Consider the following 17745-nt stretch of genomic DNA (forward strand, 5'->3'; position numbering starts at 1 on the left):
GTGTGGAATCTTTATTCCAAATGAAGAGGACCAGAGGGGCAGCTAAGTGGCCAAGTGCACGTACTGCTCTCACAGAGAACCCAAGTCTGGGAGTCAGCACCAGGTAACAAGCTGGGTATGCTGAGGAGGCTGGAGATAGGGGCATCATGGGGGATTATTGACTTCTATCTTAGCTGGAAAAAAATAAATGCTCTAGGTTCAAGGAGAGACCCTTCTATAAAGGAGAAAGTGAAGTGTGGGAGAGGACACTTGATGCCCTTCTCTGGCCCCCACACAGATGCATACACACACGCACACACCAATTCTTTTTTTTTTTTTTTTTTTTGGTTTTTCGAGACAGGGTTTCCCTGTAGTTTCTAGAGCCTGTCCTGGAGCTAGCTCTTGTATACCAGGCTGGCCTCGAACTCAGAGATCCGCCTGCCTCTGCCTCCCGAGTGCTGGGATTAAAGGCGTGCGCCACCACCGCCCGGCCACACACACCAATTCTTAAAATCAAACATGACAGAATGTTCCTATGGTAATGGCATATTTAATTTTATTACAGCAGGGATTATTGCATTACAATGATTGTTTGAGAACTTTATACTAAATGATCTGACTTATTTAGCTACTAAAAGGCATTGTTAAAAGGAGTCTTAATCTGTTTTTTTGTTTATCAATATGTCATTCTTTCCAAGCTCAGCCAAGCTTTGGCTGATTCAGGTCCCTCTGGCCAGATAATCCTAAGAGTGAGAATGTTTATTCTCTCAGATGCAGCTGTTTTGTTTTATGGGGGCCCAGAGTTTGAGAGGGAGGGGGTGAAATCGTGGTGCCATATTTTAAATAAAAAATTTTTTAAAAACTTTTAAAAAGAGATCTTTGCAGTCAGAGGTGACTACAGGGACTCATAGCTGATCACAGAGGAGGAGGGACTGATGAATGCCCATCCACAAACGGGACATCTATGTCACCACCTCCAAGGCTCAGGGAACATTGTGGTCAAAAGAGGAAGGAGCCAGGTGGTGGTGGCACACGCCTTTATCCCCAGCACTCAGGAGGCAGAGGCAGGCTGATTTCTGAATTCAAAGCCAGCCTGGTCTACATAAGAAGGAATGTAAGAGCCTAAGGAAGGTGCTGGGGGACGGGGCGCTGTGAAATGCTGGCTTCCAGGCTGGGTGGATGTGGCTGCCATTTTCTTGAACTCAAGTAGCTATAACTACCTACATAAGATCTCTACAAGTCTGGACCTGCCAAAACCCTATTATAGATGTGAAAAGGGATTCTGAGGTTATTTACAGTTTATGGTTGGAAGAGGGAAGAGATTTTCTTCCCTGGGGTAGACATTGGTGCCCCATGCTTCTGAACGTAACCCTAATGAAACACAGTGACTCCACACTCACAGACAGGCATGAGGGTAGAATGTCAAGGTGGGGAAGGAAAGGGGTCTGCAGGAGTTTCAGCGGGAACAAGAGAGGTGAAGTGGACCCTGCAGATCTCCAGGCAGGGAAGCAAACCTCAAAGAGGTGAGAATAAAAACTCAGCTCAGAATGACTTCATCAACCTGGATCAGGTTTGGGGAGTCTGATGCCAGGTGGTTTCACTGTCAGCATTTTTAAAGCACAGTACAACTTGGGGAAAAGTTTCCAGGCAACCATCATTCCCAGTTCCAGGTTTCCAGGCAACAATCGTTCCAGTTCCAGGTTTCCAGGCAACAATCGGTCCAGCTCCAGGTGCCCAATAAAATCTAAACATCACTACTCAGAAGCTTCTCTACAAAGTACGTGTGACCATGAGGGTTCACTGAAAGGCCTAGAATCTACTGGGGTCTCTGAGTTAGCAATAGAGAATGCAGCAAGCTATAAAGTATATGTTACCTGCCTCCCCTCCCCCCAGGATGAATTCTGTTAAGTGGGAGCTGAAAATAACAGTCCAGGGAGGAAGAGTCTAAGATAAACAGTCTGGGGAATTGGGGTGAGGTCTGCCGTATAGATAGTAAAAAGGTCATCTGGCCATTAGCAATATCCAGGCCCAGCCTTCTGGGAGGAAACCAGGTAATCCCTCATTTGAGGAGAGGACCCTAACTGTTTTAACATTCCTGATTTCCTAGTGCTCTGTGGGCACAAGGACCTCTGTGCCCCCGACAGGGAAGGTAAAGGAGGGGTGACTAGGATAAAAATACACACATAAATAAAAATAGCATCATGATACCCATATTATTATCTTTGATACATGTTAAAACACACTCAGGAATAACATTCTAGATGTCATGATATTCTCGATACTCAGATATTCTGATATGAGAAACTGTTTCTGATACATTAGGTGAAAATGGCAAATATAAAATAGTGCTAACCCAATTTTGAAAGAGAAAGAGAAAATGTATCTATGTGGAAGATAGATAAATAAGAAGCGATTCGGTGAGTGCAAGGAGAGGTTTCTGCACACAGCAGTGCAGCTGCCACACTCATCGTGTAAGCTTACACAAGTGCAAGCGGGTCCCAAGTGACTTACTGGGCTAATGGCTCAAAATTGAGCCCAACAGCCACTTGCTGAACGCCACATATATTCCTTGCACGTACTAAACTTTGTGACGTCCCTATAAGCCTCCATTCGCTGCTTGGAATCTGACCACTCTGAACCATTATCTATAGTCCTAGGTCAATGTCAACCCATCAGGAGTGGGCATGCTTGCATCTCACATTTGTACAAGAGACAGATGGCAGGAACTCCTCTATTACGGCTTTTAAAACTGTAGTTCGTGATCCCAGATGGCATCACATAACTCAACGTTCAGGTCACAGAGAAGCAGCAATAGCAAAGCTTCCAAACTTGCAACCAATCACGAAACATTCAGAAACTCAAACATGTAATGAACCCAGGGCGCTCGTGCTCAGCAGTGCTGCACGGTTCAACTTCACTGCAGCCTTGGTTCTGAGCACACAGTGTACACACACTGCACACGCCGGCACACCACAGTGCTGGCAAACGCTGCTGAAATACTTCGGCTCAGGGTCAAGACTCCTGTGTGTTAAGATGTCCAATGGTTTTTTGTATTTTTTTAATCATCCATACCAGTTTCTGTTCTTAGAAAAATATAATGGTTTAATAACAAAAAGCCAAAGTCTTAATATTTACCTACCATCATTCCTCAGGATGTAAATATCAAAATAGTGTTGCTTTGGGTTGTATTGTGTTAGCATGTCTGGTTAGAAAAGTTGTTTCAATTTCTGACTTGAGTTTCATTTAAAAAAATAGAACCATTAAATTAACTTGGTCTTGGGGTTGGGACAGTTTCCAAGCTTCAGAGATAGCCCTAAACATACTCCTGTTATTTCACGCTATATATTTATGTGAAGTTGTGTTCCTCTGCCTTGGCGGTTATAAAAATCAAACATTGATCAACTCAGAAAAATTCTGAAAATATTCTACATCTTGAAGTATCAAATATTCAGCCAAGATGCAACCCTTCATATAAAAATGAACATGTTCGGTTATCTCAGAGTGCAGATTTCCTTTCCTCTTTGACACATGCATGGTAAAATCATTTGCATATCGAAGAATTGTCTCAAAATAAGCTTCTTACAATTTACTATCAGTGAACACTTTCTCTGTGCACCTGTATCATGTGTCTATAGATCTGGGGTCACAAGAAAATTTCTTAGGCTTTAAGGTGTTGAGAGGGCTGAAGAAATGGCTCAGCGGTGAACACTTGCTGCACTTTTAGAGGACCCCAGTTTGGTCCCCATAGAAGCATTGCAGCTAGGATAGAAAAGGATCCTGGTAGTTGGGAACCAAGGAGTACCATGAAGTCACTGTAAAAGTAGCAGCATACACCCCTGCTTCCGGGAAAGGTTTCTCCAATGTAACCACTCTGCTCCACTAGGGGAAGGGTTTCCTCAGCAAACATGGTACAACTCTGCTGTGCTCTGCTCCGGTTCCTCCAGTGAAAGTTGCTAATTCTCTGCTCCAACGCTGGCGAAAGAAGGTTGTTGTCCAAACCTCATCCAAGAGATTGGGAAGGAGGAATCCAGAAGGGTGACTGCCTCTGCCAGGGTAGAAAAAGGTAGTGCCCAACTGATTTTCAGGATGCAAATTGGTCGAATTTCAATCCCTGAGTTTAGACAAACTCAGAGATGGGCTGGATTTCTTGGTCAGGGATTGGTTGGTCTTTCTGCTCAGGGATTAATTGGTTTTTGTACTGAATTGATCAGGGGCCGAGTATGTTTCATTGGCTCTGGTGTCAGGTCAGGGTGTGTTTTCTTCACTGGCCCCTTTTAACCTTTTGACTCTGGTTTCAGGGTCAGGGTATGTTTCTTTGGCTGTGGTTTCAGAACAAAGTGTGTTTCTTTGGCTCTGGTTTTAGGGTCAGGGTGTGTTTTTTTTCGTTGCCCCTTTTGTCCTACATCCACTACGCTTGTGAGTTGTTCATAACGGCCCATAACTCCAGCGCTGGAGGATCTGACACTCTCTTCTGGCCTCCACAGATCCCCAAATACATACACACAACACACACTGTACCTAGTAAAAAGAAAAATACATTAAAACAAAAATATTGAGAATAAGAAAAGTTTAAGAAGGCACATCCTAAAGGCAGGGTAGCTCATACTTGTAATTTCAGCACTTGGGAGGCTGAGGTGAGAGGATTGCCGTGAATTCAATGTCAACCTGGGCTACATGGTCAGTTCCAGGTCGGTCTGGAGTAAAGACTGAAACTCTGTCTCATGAAACCAAACCAAATCTCACAAAGCCTTGCTTTATCTGAGCTAGCCCTCTCTTTGCTCCTACAAATAGTGTGTTTGTGCTCAGTACTGAAGGCTGTCTGCATCTCTCTGCTGCTGTACTGGATGCTTTATGGCTGTTTTTAAATAAAGGCTCCCTATGTCATACTTCTTTTTTCTGGTGAATTTTTGTTGACAGTTGCCGATTGCTGCTGATGTCTGCTCTGGGCTTCAGTGGGAGGATACTTAGCCTGATGGATGAGCTCTGAGGGCTTGACTTGAGGTACAAGGAGCTACTTCCAAAGCTGCTTACTCACTCCGCTGACTCCTGAGAGGTAAACAGTAGACTCCTTTCTGCTGGGTCTTTTTTTTTTTTCCTTTTTGACTTTTCTAGACAGGGTTTCTCTGTGTAGCCTTGGCCATTGTGGAACTCGCTCTGTAAACCAGGCTGCCCTCAAACTCAGTTCTGCCTGCTTGTGCCTCCCGAGTGCTGGGATTAGAAATGTGAGCCACAGCTGCCTGGCTTTCCACCTGGTTTCTTAAACAAGTAGCCTCCTAGTAAGGATGTGTTAGGCTGTGGGAGTGCCGGAATGGTGGTCAGCTTCCTGATAAACAGACCTTTCTCCTTTACTCAAGCTGCTGACAGGGCAGATCTCACCAACAGAGTCCTCCAACTCCATGATTTTCATCTGGTGAAATCATTGATGAGTTACACGTTAGTACCTGTCTGTCCTCCTGGAATAAGCCAACCACAGAGACAAACCTTTTATCCTCAGAGCTGACAAACACACATATAATCTCAAACCCTAAATCTTTCAGTCTACAATCTATATATCCACCAAGAAAAGTTCCAAGATCAAATCACCGTACTGAGACACCCACCTTCAGAGCTGGGGTCTTCCTCCCGCTGAGAGAGAATCTGGCAGAAAGCCACCCTTTTATGACCTAGTCACGGAAGTCACATGACATCACTTTCACTGCATTGTTTGAAGGGAATCGCTAGGCAGAGGGAATCTGCACCTTCATATTTTGAAGAAAGGGCTTAAAACATATTTTAAGACTACCTGATAGCCTGCAGCTGTAACTCAGTTGGCAGAGGCTTGCCGAGCATGCATCACGTGAAGCAGACTCATGGGCATGCCCATAATTGCAGCATCCAGGATGCAGGGACAGGGGAATCAGGAGAGTCCAAAGTCAACCTCAGTTCCACATTGAGTTGGAGGTCAACCTGGGCCATTCTCTCAAAGAATAAAAGGTGATCAATCAAGGCAACCAGAGCATCAGGAGTCACCTGCAAAATTCATGGTAACGGGAGGATCTAACTGTGTGTGTCCCTTCATTCTTCTCCCCGCACAAATACAATTTTGTAGTCTTCAGTTTTTCTTGCTTGGTGGAATTAAAAATAACACCGAGAGAGGTTCATCTCATTCAAACAGTGCTATAGCAGGTGCAATCTATTTGCTCTGTCTGCCTCCTCCCCCAAAGAGACCCTCCATAAATCCGTCCGGATAGAAAAGGGAATTTTAATCTTCACAGCTGGCTCTCTAGTACCTGCCAACCTCTGCCCAGAAGTCGGGACCATCAGGTTACCTTGGAAAAGCCTCCGTGATTTACCCTTTACGTTAAAAGGTGGCAGGGATTTGTGTTTTCACTTCTACGCGATTCCGGGAAGGACGCTTCAAGCCCACAGTGATAATGAATACGTTGCGCCAAGATATTCACAGCCATTATTTCCTTCAGGACATGTTAAGAGATGAGAAAAAAAAATCGATTGAAAACAAATTTGCATTAGAGTTAAATGTTTAAGAAGCTCAATTATACCTCTTGTAAGACGGTCTGACAATTCTTCCTCTGGGCTTTCAGTGGCTCCTGGACTCGGCTTTACAAGGAAGAGGCTTGACCCCAGGGAACGCAATTAGCATTGCTTTCACAGCTCAGGGTTGGTTGCTCAAGGTCTGGGGAGGCTGGGAAGGATTGGCAAAGACTCACTAAAACAAAATCGATTTTCAGATATGGTGTGTGTATGCTCTCTGGACTCAGGTAACTTCTGAGTAGCTTAGAGAGGAGAACAGAAGAACGAAAGAATATAGAGTGGTAACTGCTAAGGGCTTTCGCTCCTGCCATAGTTGAATCTCAGCCTCAAAACCAGAAAAAAATAAATTGCAGTGGAGCAGAAATATTGCTAATTGCTGTCTCTTCTTGGGAGTCCTTCCATCCTGATCACTTCAGTTCTCCCAAGAGTAACATGAATGTCCTGGTTCTGAGAGATTGCTAGGATGTGTCCAGATGGGCAATGAACTAAAGAATAGAGACTTTTTAGCCCAGCCCCGTTAGTGACCAGTGAGCTGGCTGTGTCCACGGAATTAAATGTATAGTCTGACGGCAAGAATCTGGCATTCGATGGCCTCTGTTTAACAATCCCAGAAGATAGATGACTCCTTTCCACGCAGAGACTTGCCAGGCGAACACCACAGAAATCCATTGTCTCTAAGCATAGAGAGAGTTTGGCAATCAACCTAATGAGGTTTCTGGGGCTTCAGTTGCGATGGGTTTGGGAGGCTTTTCCTGGTGGATGATCAAGAGATGCTGTGGAGGAAAAGAAACTAAATAAAATGAAAAAAAAAAAAGACTGACCTTGTGATGGAGAGAAAGAAAGAAGGTCCAGGGAGTCAGAGATTCAGACTGGACCTCTTGTGGTTCTCTCTAGCATTCAGTATGCTGTGTGTGTTTGTGTGTGTGTGTGTGTGTGTGTGTGTGTGTGTGTGTGTGTGATATGTGTATAATGTGTATGTGTGTGTGGTATGTATGATGTGTGTGAGGTGGGGTGTGTGTATGGTGTGTGTGGTGTGGCATGCTTTAAGCATGTTTTATCATACATTAATCTCTCATATTTATGTTTTCATTATGCCATGCTCAAAGGTATTTCGATCAATTGTTCTCATCCACATTACCCTCTCCTGACCCTTCCCCCTCCCACTAATCAAGATGAATTGTAAAAATACTTGTTTTGGGCTGGAGAGATAGCTTAGCAGTTAAGAGCACTGACTGTTCGTTCTTCCAGAAGACCCAGGTTCAATTCCCAGCACTTACATGGCGGCTCACAACTGTCTGTAACTCCAGTTCTAGGGGACCCAACACCTTCACACAGACATACATGAAGGCAAAACACCAATGCACATAAAAATTGAAAAATATTTATCTAAAAAATTTTAATATGTATAGGTGTTTTACATTGCACGTATGTATGTATGTACACTAGAAAGGGTACTGGAACCAGTGACCTATTTCCACCAGCTAAGCCCCACTCACTAAAGGTCCCACAGCATCCCCAACAGCATTCAAAAGATGAGAGGGTAGAGGACATTTCTGATTCAAGCCATTACAGCTACCACATTGCAAAGGAATGAAACCCAGAGATTATGTTCCTCGTGCTGGGAGTGCTGAAGACCATAAGTGAAGTACATTGGCTTTCCCCTCCCAGGCCACCAAAGTCAAAGCTGAACCCGATCACACTTGGAGATCTAGCGATCATTTTCCCACAAACACAAGAAACAGGATACCCTAGAGATAGAATTGAAAAAATCCAGAATATAGAAAAATGCACGATACAAGTAAACCAGACAAGAGCAATGGGCATGAAGAAGATGGGGAGTGGGGTAGAGGGGGTAAGGGAAGAAAGGGAAGAGGAATGGAGGTGAGGAAGATGGGAAAGGAAGAGATTCAATGCCTGGAATATTTTTTAAAACACAGTTCAACATCCTGTAAAAATAATTGTTTTTAGGGATGGAGAGATGGCTCGGTGGTTAAGAGCATTTGCTGCACAATCACGAAGGCTGGAGTTCAGATCCCAGGATGCACACACCCGGCGTCCCATACACACCTACGGCCCCAGTGCCCAGTAGGAGGAGAAAGGAGGATTGCTGGAGCTTTCTGGCCTCCAGCCTAGCTCAGGAACTATGAAGTCCAAGTTTAGGGAGAGATGCCACCTCAAAGAAATAACAGAGTATGGGAAAGGATACCGGATGCCTCTCCTGGCTTCCCCAGGCACATATGCACGCACATCTGCACTCACGTGAGGTGAGCAGGCACACATGCACCAATACACAGATAAGGAAACATGTCTCTTAAAATCTATTTTGACCAAGATGATGAATGATCTTGTTCTCTTTTACCTTTTCCTGCTGGCTGGAAAATGTACACATCGGTGACCTACCATGCAGCCACGACGGCACACTGGGGTTGGTATAACAAGAAGCTGGAAGTTCCCCATGTCCCCAACAGCCTCTGTGGCAGTCACTGTGACAGTTCAATTGTTTACACCAGAGAGGTGTGTATGCTATGCCTGTAGAGTGATGGCAAGGGCTCTTCCCACAAGGGGCGGAGCAGAGCCAACATCAATCATTCATCTCTGCCCTTCACCTGGATGAGACACCCTCCTGCCCCGCCCCTGCGTTTGTGTATTCTGTAGGAAATTGGGTAGGAAGCCTGGGTTTTAAAAATGGGAAGCCCTCGTTTTTGCTCTCAGGGAAATATGGACATGATTCCTCATTGATATTCAGCACGCCCGGCTTCCCTGGCTGGGAAAACTGAACGTCAATGAGGCTCCATCTGTTTAATATGGTATTTTAGGACTTACTGTTATTTGAAATTTCTATCTGGGCGCTTTGATCAAGTGTTTCAGTACTGTTTCCTAACTCTAATTTCATTTTACGTAGAAAGTATGATTTAAATGTTTTGATAAATTATATATAGAAATAAATCGTATTTTATTACAGCAGTGACAAATTAAATTTTCTCATGCTTTATTTAACACTGTATTCCCACAGTAATCCCTAGCGGACAATTAAATTGACTTGCTGAGAAGGAAGGCTTCTTGCCGGCCACAGTGGCCATATGTTACATCAGACTCAAGGCATTTACCAGGAGTAATTCAATGGACTCCTGTCATACATCAGGCAAAATGCATGCAGGGTCCTGTTTGATCTTCCAGAAGGAGTGTGTTTCAATTTGTTTTTTGTACTGAGTTATCACTTGGTAGATGATCTTATTTTGCTACACAACTAAGAATCACAAAGACTTAATCCATTTTACCCCTAATCTCTCCCAGCTTTGTCTTGGACTCATCTATTTCTCTTATTCTCCACTATTATTTTCTTAATCCAAACCATTTTCCTTTTCTGCTTATCCCACAAAAGTGTCCCTTGGGCTGGGCTGATAGCTTAGTGGGTAAAGGCATTTGCTGTCAACACTGAAGACCCGAGTTCAATCCCCAGAATCCACATGGTGGAAGGACAGAACCCACCTGCTAGTTGTCCTCTGACATCCACATATGTTCCATGGCACTAGTAACCACACATGCACACACACAGACACACACACACACAGACACACAGACACACAGACACCCAGACAGAATCAGACAGACAGATACACACACACACACACACACACACACACACACACACTCACAGAGAGAGAGACAAAGACAGAGAGAGAGACAGAGACAGACAGACAGACAGACAGACAGACACACACACACACACACACACACACACACACACACACACACCATGAACAAACTCACAAAACGTAAACCCGGAACTAGACATGATGGCACATTCCTGTAATATCAGTACAATGGAAGTTGAGGCAGGAAATCATGAGTTTGAGGCCAGCTTAGGCAGTACAGGAAGACCCTGTTTCAAAAACCAAAACTTAAAAAGAAGTAAATCTAATTATTTTATACTCAAACTTTAAATTCTCCTTCCAGTTTACCTGTTCTTTGAACAAGACCTCCGAGGGCTTGCCTGTTTTGGCTGCCCCTTCCTCTCCTGCCAGGGGTCTGTTCTGACTTCACCTCCAGCTCCTCATGTCCTTCCAGTGACATCTGCTGTGTGCCACAGACGCAAACGCAAAGGGACTTGCAGGATGCTCCTCTCCCCCAGAATAGTCACCATTAAATAAATCATGTTAAACACAAACTCAACCCATCAGTGTCTAATTATTGTTCTCTATCTTACTATTATCTATGCACTGGGTATCTAAAATATCTGTGTGTAAAAACACTATCTTGTGTACTCCAATGTTGCAAAAGTATACAATGTATACACTCTCTGGTGCACAATGCATCTCTTCCACCCCTACTTTTAGTAAATATCTTCAGGAAGCTTGACATAAAGTATACTAGAAGTACTAGCATCATGGATACTGGCAAGCACTACAACTCAGTCTTTCTATTTTGGAGGGGACAAGGAAGCCCTAATCTCATTGCCAAAAAAAGGTATTAAATACACAACACACACACATATTAGTTATATACCAAGTAATGCAGTTACCAAATAGTTTCTACGTCATACTATTAATTTTTAGAAGTTTTCTCATTTAATCATGCAATGACAATAGTCCTGGGTTGGGTTTTTTTTGGTTTTTTGTTGTTTTGTTTTGTTTTTGAGACAGGGTTTCTTTGTGTAACTTTGGAGCCTGTCCTGGAGCTTGTTCTGTAGACCAGGCTGACCTTGAACTCACAGAGATCCACCTGCCTCTGCCTCCCGAGTGCTGGGGTTAAAGCTATGCATCGTCACCACCTGGCATCATAACGGTCCCACTTTATAAGCAAGGAAACAGATGCAGGGGAGGATGCGACAAAGTCATCACTTGAGAGTATGTTTGCTCCTAAGTTCATGCTCTATACTCAGCAATACAGAACCGATGGAGAGAGCACATTCCTTGTTAGCGCACTGTGGAAAAAACAGGAATGTGCCTTCTGGGACAGTGATCATTTTGCAAAAAAGAAGATGGTAGACTGTGAGTGTGGCTCTTATTCATAAGTCACTGGGCTTCATACAGAAGAAGGGCTGGGGAAGAGAGAGAGAGAGAGAGAGGGGACAACCTCTGGGGTTAAACAGAAGACAGGAATCATTTAGAGAACATGTTATGGGATGTGGAAGCAAAATTATCTGACTTCATGAATGTGGGGAAAATAGAATTATTATTTATTATTGAACCAGGCTGGCTTGAACTCCCTGTGTAGCTAAAGATGTCTTTCAATTTCTGATCCTCCTGTCTCCACCTCCCAAATGCTGAGATAATAGTTCTGTGCTATATCCAGTTTTATGCAGAGCTGGGGATCAAAACCAAGGCTTTGTGTATGCTGGGCTAGCCCTTTACCACCAACTGAGCTATACCTTCATATTCACTTATAATGTTTATTTTGAGACACAATCTTGCTATGTAGCCTTGGCTGACCTGATACTAGCTATGTAGCCCAGGCTGGCCTTGAACTCAAGGAGATGCTCCTGCCTCAGCTTCATGAGTGAAGACATTTTGTGTGTGCACCACAATAGCGAGGTTTAGTTGTTATTTTTGAATAGTATCTCTACTACTGGCCAACAAATAATAATTCTGCCTATTAAGAAGTATTTAGCTTGCCAGGTGCTTTGTGGGTGGGCAAAAGACACCCACGAGGCAGCCTGGGTCCTCACAGTCCAGCTTGCCTGATACACCCACATGCTTGCTGGGAAACACAAGGTACCAGGCGGCTGGGTGTCAATATGATAAGCAAGTTCATGGTGGTAAAATCAGAGAGAAAGAGGCAGAACGGTTCAGGTGCTGTGGTCAGAGGCAAGGGCAGTGAGGAATGGGCCAATGTTGGTGACCTGCTTGCCACCCAGGGCCAGAGTGACATCCAGGCCTGGGCTGCTGCCCACAGCCATATCTGGATCTGCAACAGTTGAGGTTTCTATTGATGTCCATGACCCGTGTTGCCACCAAGGCCACGAGGATGTCCAGGGTATGGGTCAGCGCCAGTGGCCATTGTGGTGTCCATGGGCTGTGCCACCACTGGGGCCACGCTGATCTGAGTGGTCTGTGCTGCCACTCAGGGAACATGATGACATCAGGCCTGGGTTACTGCCAGGGGCCACGACTAGGTCCATGCCCCTGTAAAAAGCCAGGGTTGAAGTCCAAGGTTTCAGTAACCACTGAAGCCCTTGCTGATGACCGGGTTCAGGTCAAACACCTGAGTCCATGTTGGTCTCTGAGAGTTATACTGCCACTGGAGCCAGGTGAATCTGGATGTCCTGTGTTGCTACCCAGGGTCATGATGACATCCAAGCCGTAGTTCCAGACATGGTCCTACCTACCACAGCCAGGGTGGGTCTAAGTTGATGTCTATGGCTCCTGATACCATTGAAGGCCATGCTGAAGTCAGGGGACTGGTCTGCCACTCTGTGGCCATGTTGGTGTCTGACAGCCATTCTGCTGCGGGGGCCATGCTAATCTGGATGGGCTGCACCCGAGCCTGGGCTGCTTGCCTGAGACCAAGTCTGGGGTCTGTGATGCTATCACAGTCCAGGTCTGTGATGTCCGTGGCCCGTGTTGCCACCAAAGGCCACAAAGATGCTCAGTGGCTAGGCTGCAGCCTGTGGCCATGTGGTTGTGACTGCACTGCCCCTGGGGCCATGATGTTATCTGGGCCCAGGCAGGTCTGTTGCCGAGGGCCATGTCTGGGTTCGTGGCCCTACTACAGTCAAGGCCTGTGCTGATGTCTGTGGCTCCTGATAACATTGAAGACAATGCCAGTGCCAGGGATCTGGGCTGTCATCTGTGACCATCTTGGTGTCCGAGGGCTTCGCTACCACATGGGTCAGGCCAATCTGAGTAACCTGTGTAGCTACATGAGGCGGGCACAGGCTGATGCCTTAGGCCAAGTCTGGGTCCATGGTCCATCAGCAGTCAGGGATTGGGTTGATGTTCACGGCTTGTGTTGCCACAGGGGGTCATAGGAACAAAGCATAGAAACCCAAGGGCCATGCTGAGCCAGCCCTGAACCTCACTGATTCCGGGGTAGCTGGCCACTCTAACAGAGATGGCTCCACCCTGCTCCACAGGCCTAGGAAAGTTGGCTCTGTCCTCCCCTGAGGGGGTAATAACCTAAACCCACCAGTTCAACTATCACCCAGACCCACCATAACTGCTGCCCCATTGATGAATGACCTGCTGGAGTGTGCAAAGGAACTGGTCCTGCAGACCAATAATCACAGAATTCCATGACTCAGGTCAACAGCAAGGTATCTGTAGGCAGTTGGATGGGGGGCCTGGCCCAGCGATGATGGGGTACCAGAAACCAGAGGCCTGAAAACCAGATTGATGACTCATTGCAATGAACATTTTACAAGGGGACAGATTGGACAATAGGGGTACACTCTGTGACACAACGCAACTCCTGTGCCACTAGGATGAATTGAGAGGTGATGGAAAAGATGGAGGAGCTAGGTGGGTTTGGGGGGGGTTATTTTAGTTAATTGTGAGGTGTACTGCAAAGGAAAGAGGAGCAGATATGGAAGTACTGGGAGGTGGAGCAGGATTGGGGTGCATGATGTGACATTTCAAAGGATCATTAAGAATTATAGTTTAAAATGAGAGAGAGAGAGAGAGAGAGAGAGAGAGAGAGAGAGAGAGAGAGAGAGAGAGAGAAGGGTTTAGCAGGGTAAACCTTTAATCCCAGCCTTCAGGAGGTAGAGCCAAGCAGATCTCTGTGAGTTTTAGGCCAGCCAGGGTAACATGGTGAGACTCTGTCTCAAAAAAGTCTAATTTAAAAAAACCTTCATAATGGACTTTGGGAAGGAGGGAGAGAAGGAGGGAGGCAAAGATGTGAATTTCTCTCTAAGTGATGGTTCTTTAGCTAGAGTGTGCTTGAGAGAGTGTGAACAAAGAACACGTCCCTCCTGAAGAGGCATCAGGACTGTGGGTGACAGTCAAGCACATAATTTGAGAGTGGGCTCAGCCACCTGTTAATGGCATTCTGATTTCCTCAACTCACTTATAACGTCTTTATTAAAGGCTCTGCCGCATGCACTGCAATGGCTACCTGCAGACCTGCGCCGGTGTGAATTTACAAGGCACAGGGGATCGCCGGTTGTATGTCAAACAAGGAGAGACAAGTTCCTGGTGGGTTCCTGTCACGCCTCAGACCTTGCACCCTGCTCCAGCTCTAATAAATCCTCGCCATGTGGGATTAGAAGAAATTATTCTCAGTAACGCAAGCTTGCTAATTGTCAGTTCCCAGACTCATCCCCAGAATTTCGGGATTTGCTCGCCTCAGTTGTAGTCCAGCTGTTGGCATGTTCAGAATGTGGGTCCTCGAGGAACCACACTGCAGCATTGTGTCCGAGCACTGGATACTAAGAGCCCTCCTCTAGAATGAAGCTTATTTGAGCGTGGGTGCGGTGGTTGAGATTTTTTTTTTTCCTGTTCCATCCAATCTGGAAGAACCAGGAAGATTGGAATTCCCCCTTGTAAGCAGGGTTGACTAAAGGTCCGAACCAGAATCTAAGCCCTATTACGTATGCCCAGCACTCAGATCTTATTCACCTTAGGAACTATAAATCTGCTCCGATATGAAATTGTAAATTTAAGTAAAACATCGTGAGGATTTTTGTGTGTGTGATTTTTCCCCCTTATAAACTGATTGTGATGTCCTGAAGTGTAAACTTTGTAGATGACAATGTCATGTTGCAATGTCAAAGACTGGACATGCTTAACGGGGGTCACAATTTAGTGTAAGTACTCTTAAGAGTTCTTGGAAGAATTCCAGCCAGAGTGAGTGTTGGGCCTTCCCTCCTGTAATCATATTTTCATCTTAAAAGATTTGATAAGAATTTCACTGATTAATTATCTGGCAAAAGAAAGAATTTTGGAGTTACCTATTTTGTTATTGGCCTTTGTATTGGAATGCTTCTTCAGCGTTGGGGCAGGTCACAACTGGGACATGGTCTCCAGATGATTATGGAGTCATAGTAAAGAAAAAGCCTTACTGATGCAAATTCTCATGAGGATTCAGTAGGACGATATACACACACGTACCCAGCTAGCATTGAGCTGCAATGTCTGTCCTGTGTGATCTCCAGGGAAGATCTGTAAGAAAGAGGTGCTGAATAATTTGTTCAATTTTCCCCTATATAATCATTTTCAAATATTTATTTTCTCCTTTCTTCTGTAGCCTTTTTTAGCCATTTATAATCTCCTAATATGTGTAAAATGCCCCCTCTCTTTTCCCCTCTTTCTTTCTAAAACCTATAAATCATGCTAAATTCCTATTTTTTCAACTTTTTAAAATTTTTATTGATTATTTCGAGCTCTACATTAAATTTGAATGGCCAGTATTGTATTTAGTATTCTTGCATCAATGTTCATGAGTGAGATTGGTCTGGATTCTCTTAGTAATGTTCTTTATGTGGTTTGGGTATCAGGGGTAATTGGTAGCCTTATAAAAGGGTTTAGCAATGTTTCCCTCTGTTTTCATTGTGTGGAATAATTTGAGGAGTATTGGTATTAGTTCTTCTTTGAAATCTTGTAGAATTCTGAGCTGAAACCATCTGGTCCTGGGCTTTTTTTTATTGTGCGACTTTTGATGACTGTTTCTATTTCTTCAGGAGTTATAGGTCTGTTTAATTTGATGATCTTGGTATTGCTTTAATTTTGGTAAGTGATATTTATCCAGAAAGTTGTCTATTTCCTTTAGTTTCTAATTTATGTGGGAGTAGCATGTTTTCGAAATAGGACCTGATGATTCTCTGTATTTCCTCCGCAAATGTTGTTATGTCCCCTTTTTCGTTCTGATTTGTTAATTGGGTATTCTCTGCAGCCATTTTGGTTAGTTTGGATAAAAGGTTTGTCTGATTTTGTTGATTTTCTAGAAGAACCAACTCTTTGTCTCATTGATTCTTTGTATTGTTTTCTTTGTTTCTATTTTGTTGATTTCAGCTCTCAATTTGATTATTTCCATGCCATCTAGTTCTCTTGGGTGAGTTTCTTCGTTTTGTTCTAAGTTTTCAAATGTTCTGTTAATTCACTAGTGTAAAAATTTTCCAGCTTCTTTATGCAAGCATTTAGTGCTATGAACTTAACACTGCTTTCATTGTGTCCCCATAAATTTGGTATGTTGGTCATTTTCATTGATTTTTAGGAGACTTTAATTTCTTCCCTTTATTTCTATTCTTCCTCCTTACCCATTGATGATTCAGGCGAGCATTGTTTAAATTTCCATGTGTTTGTGGGCTTTCTGGAATTAGTATTGCTGTGAATTCTAGTTTTAAGCATGGTGATCTGATAAGATGCATGGGGTTATTCCATTTTTTTTGTATTGTTGGGTTTTGTTTTGTTACCAAGTATGTGGTTAATTTTTGAGAAGGTTCCATGAGGTGCTGAGAAGAAGGTTATATTCTTTTCTGTTTGGATGGAATACTCTATAGATGTCTGTTAAGTCCATTGAATCATATCATCTGTTAGTCCCCTTATTTCTCTGTTAACTTTTTGTCAGACTGACCTACCTGTCCAGGTGGTGAGAGTGGAGTGTTGAAGTCTCCCACTATTAGTGTGTGGGTTTAATGTGTAATTAAGCTTTAGAAGTTTTTTTTTTTAACATATGAGGATACCCTTGTATTGGGAGCCATAAGATGTTCAGTATTGAGATTTCCTCTGATGATTTTTTTCTGTGACTAATATAAAATGTCATTTCTTTGTCTCTTTTGTTTGATTTTAGTTTGAAGTCTATTTTGCTAGATATTAAGATAGCTACACTAGCTTGTTTCTTAGGTCCATTTGATTGGAATTTTTTCCCAACCCTTTACTCTGAGACAATGTCTGTCTTTGAGGTTGAGATGTGTTTCTTGTATGCAGCAGAAAGATGGATTCTGTTTTAGTATCAAGTCTTGTTAGCCTGTGTCTTTTTTATACGTGAGTTAAGCCCATTTATATTAAGGGATATTAATAACAGTGATTGCTATCTCCTGTTATAATTTAGTTTTCTTTGTTGGTTATGTTATTTGTGCGTTTTTCCCTCTTTGGGATTTGCTGCCATGAGACCATCAATTGTCTGTGTTTTTTGTTGATGTAGCCAACTTCCTTGGGTTGGAGTTTTTCCTTCTAGTATTTTGTGTAGGGCTGGGTTTGTGGCTAGGTATTGGTTAAATCTCATGAAAATATCTTGTTTTGTCCTCCTACGGTGACTGAAAGTTTTGCTGGGTATAGTACTCTGGGCTGGCATCCG

The sequence above is a fragment of the Arvicola amphibius genome, chromosome 13, assembly GCF_903992535.2.
Source record: "Arvicola amphibius chromosome 13, mArvAmp1.2, whole genome shotgun sequence".
NCBI lineage: Eukaryota > Metazoa > Chordata > Mammalia > Rodentia > Cricetidae > Arvicola > Arvicola amphibius.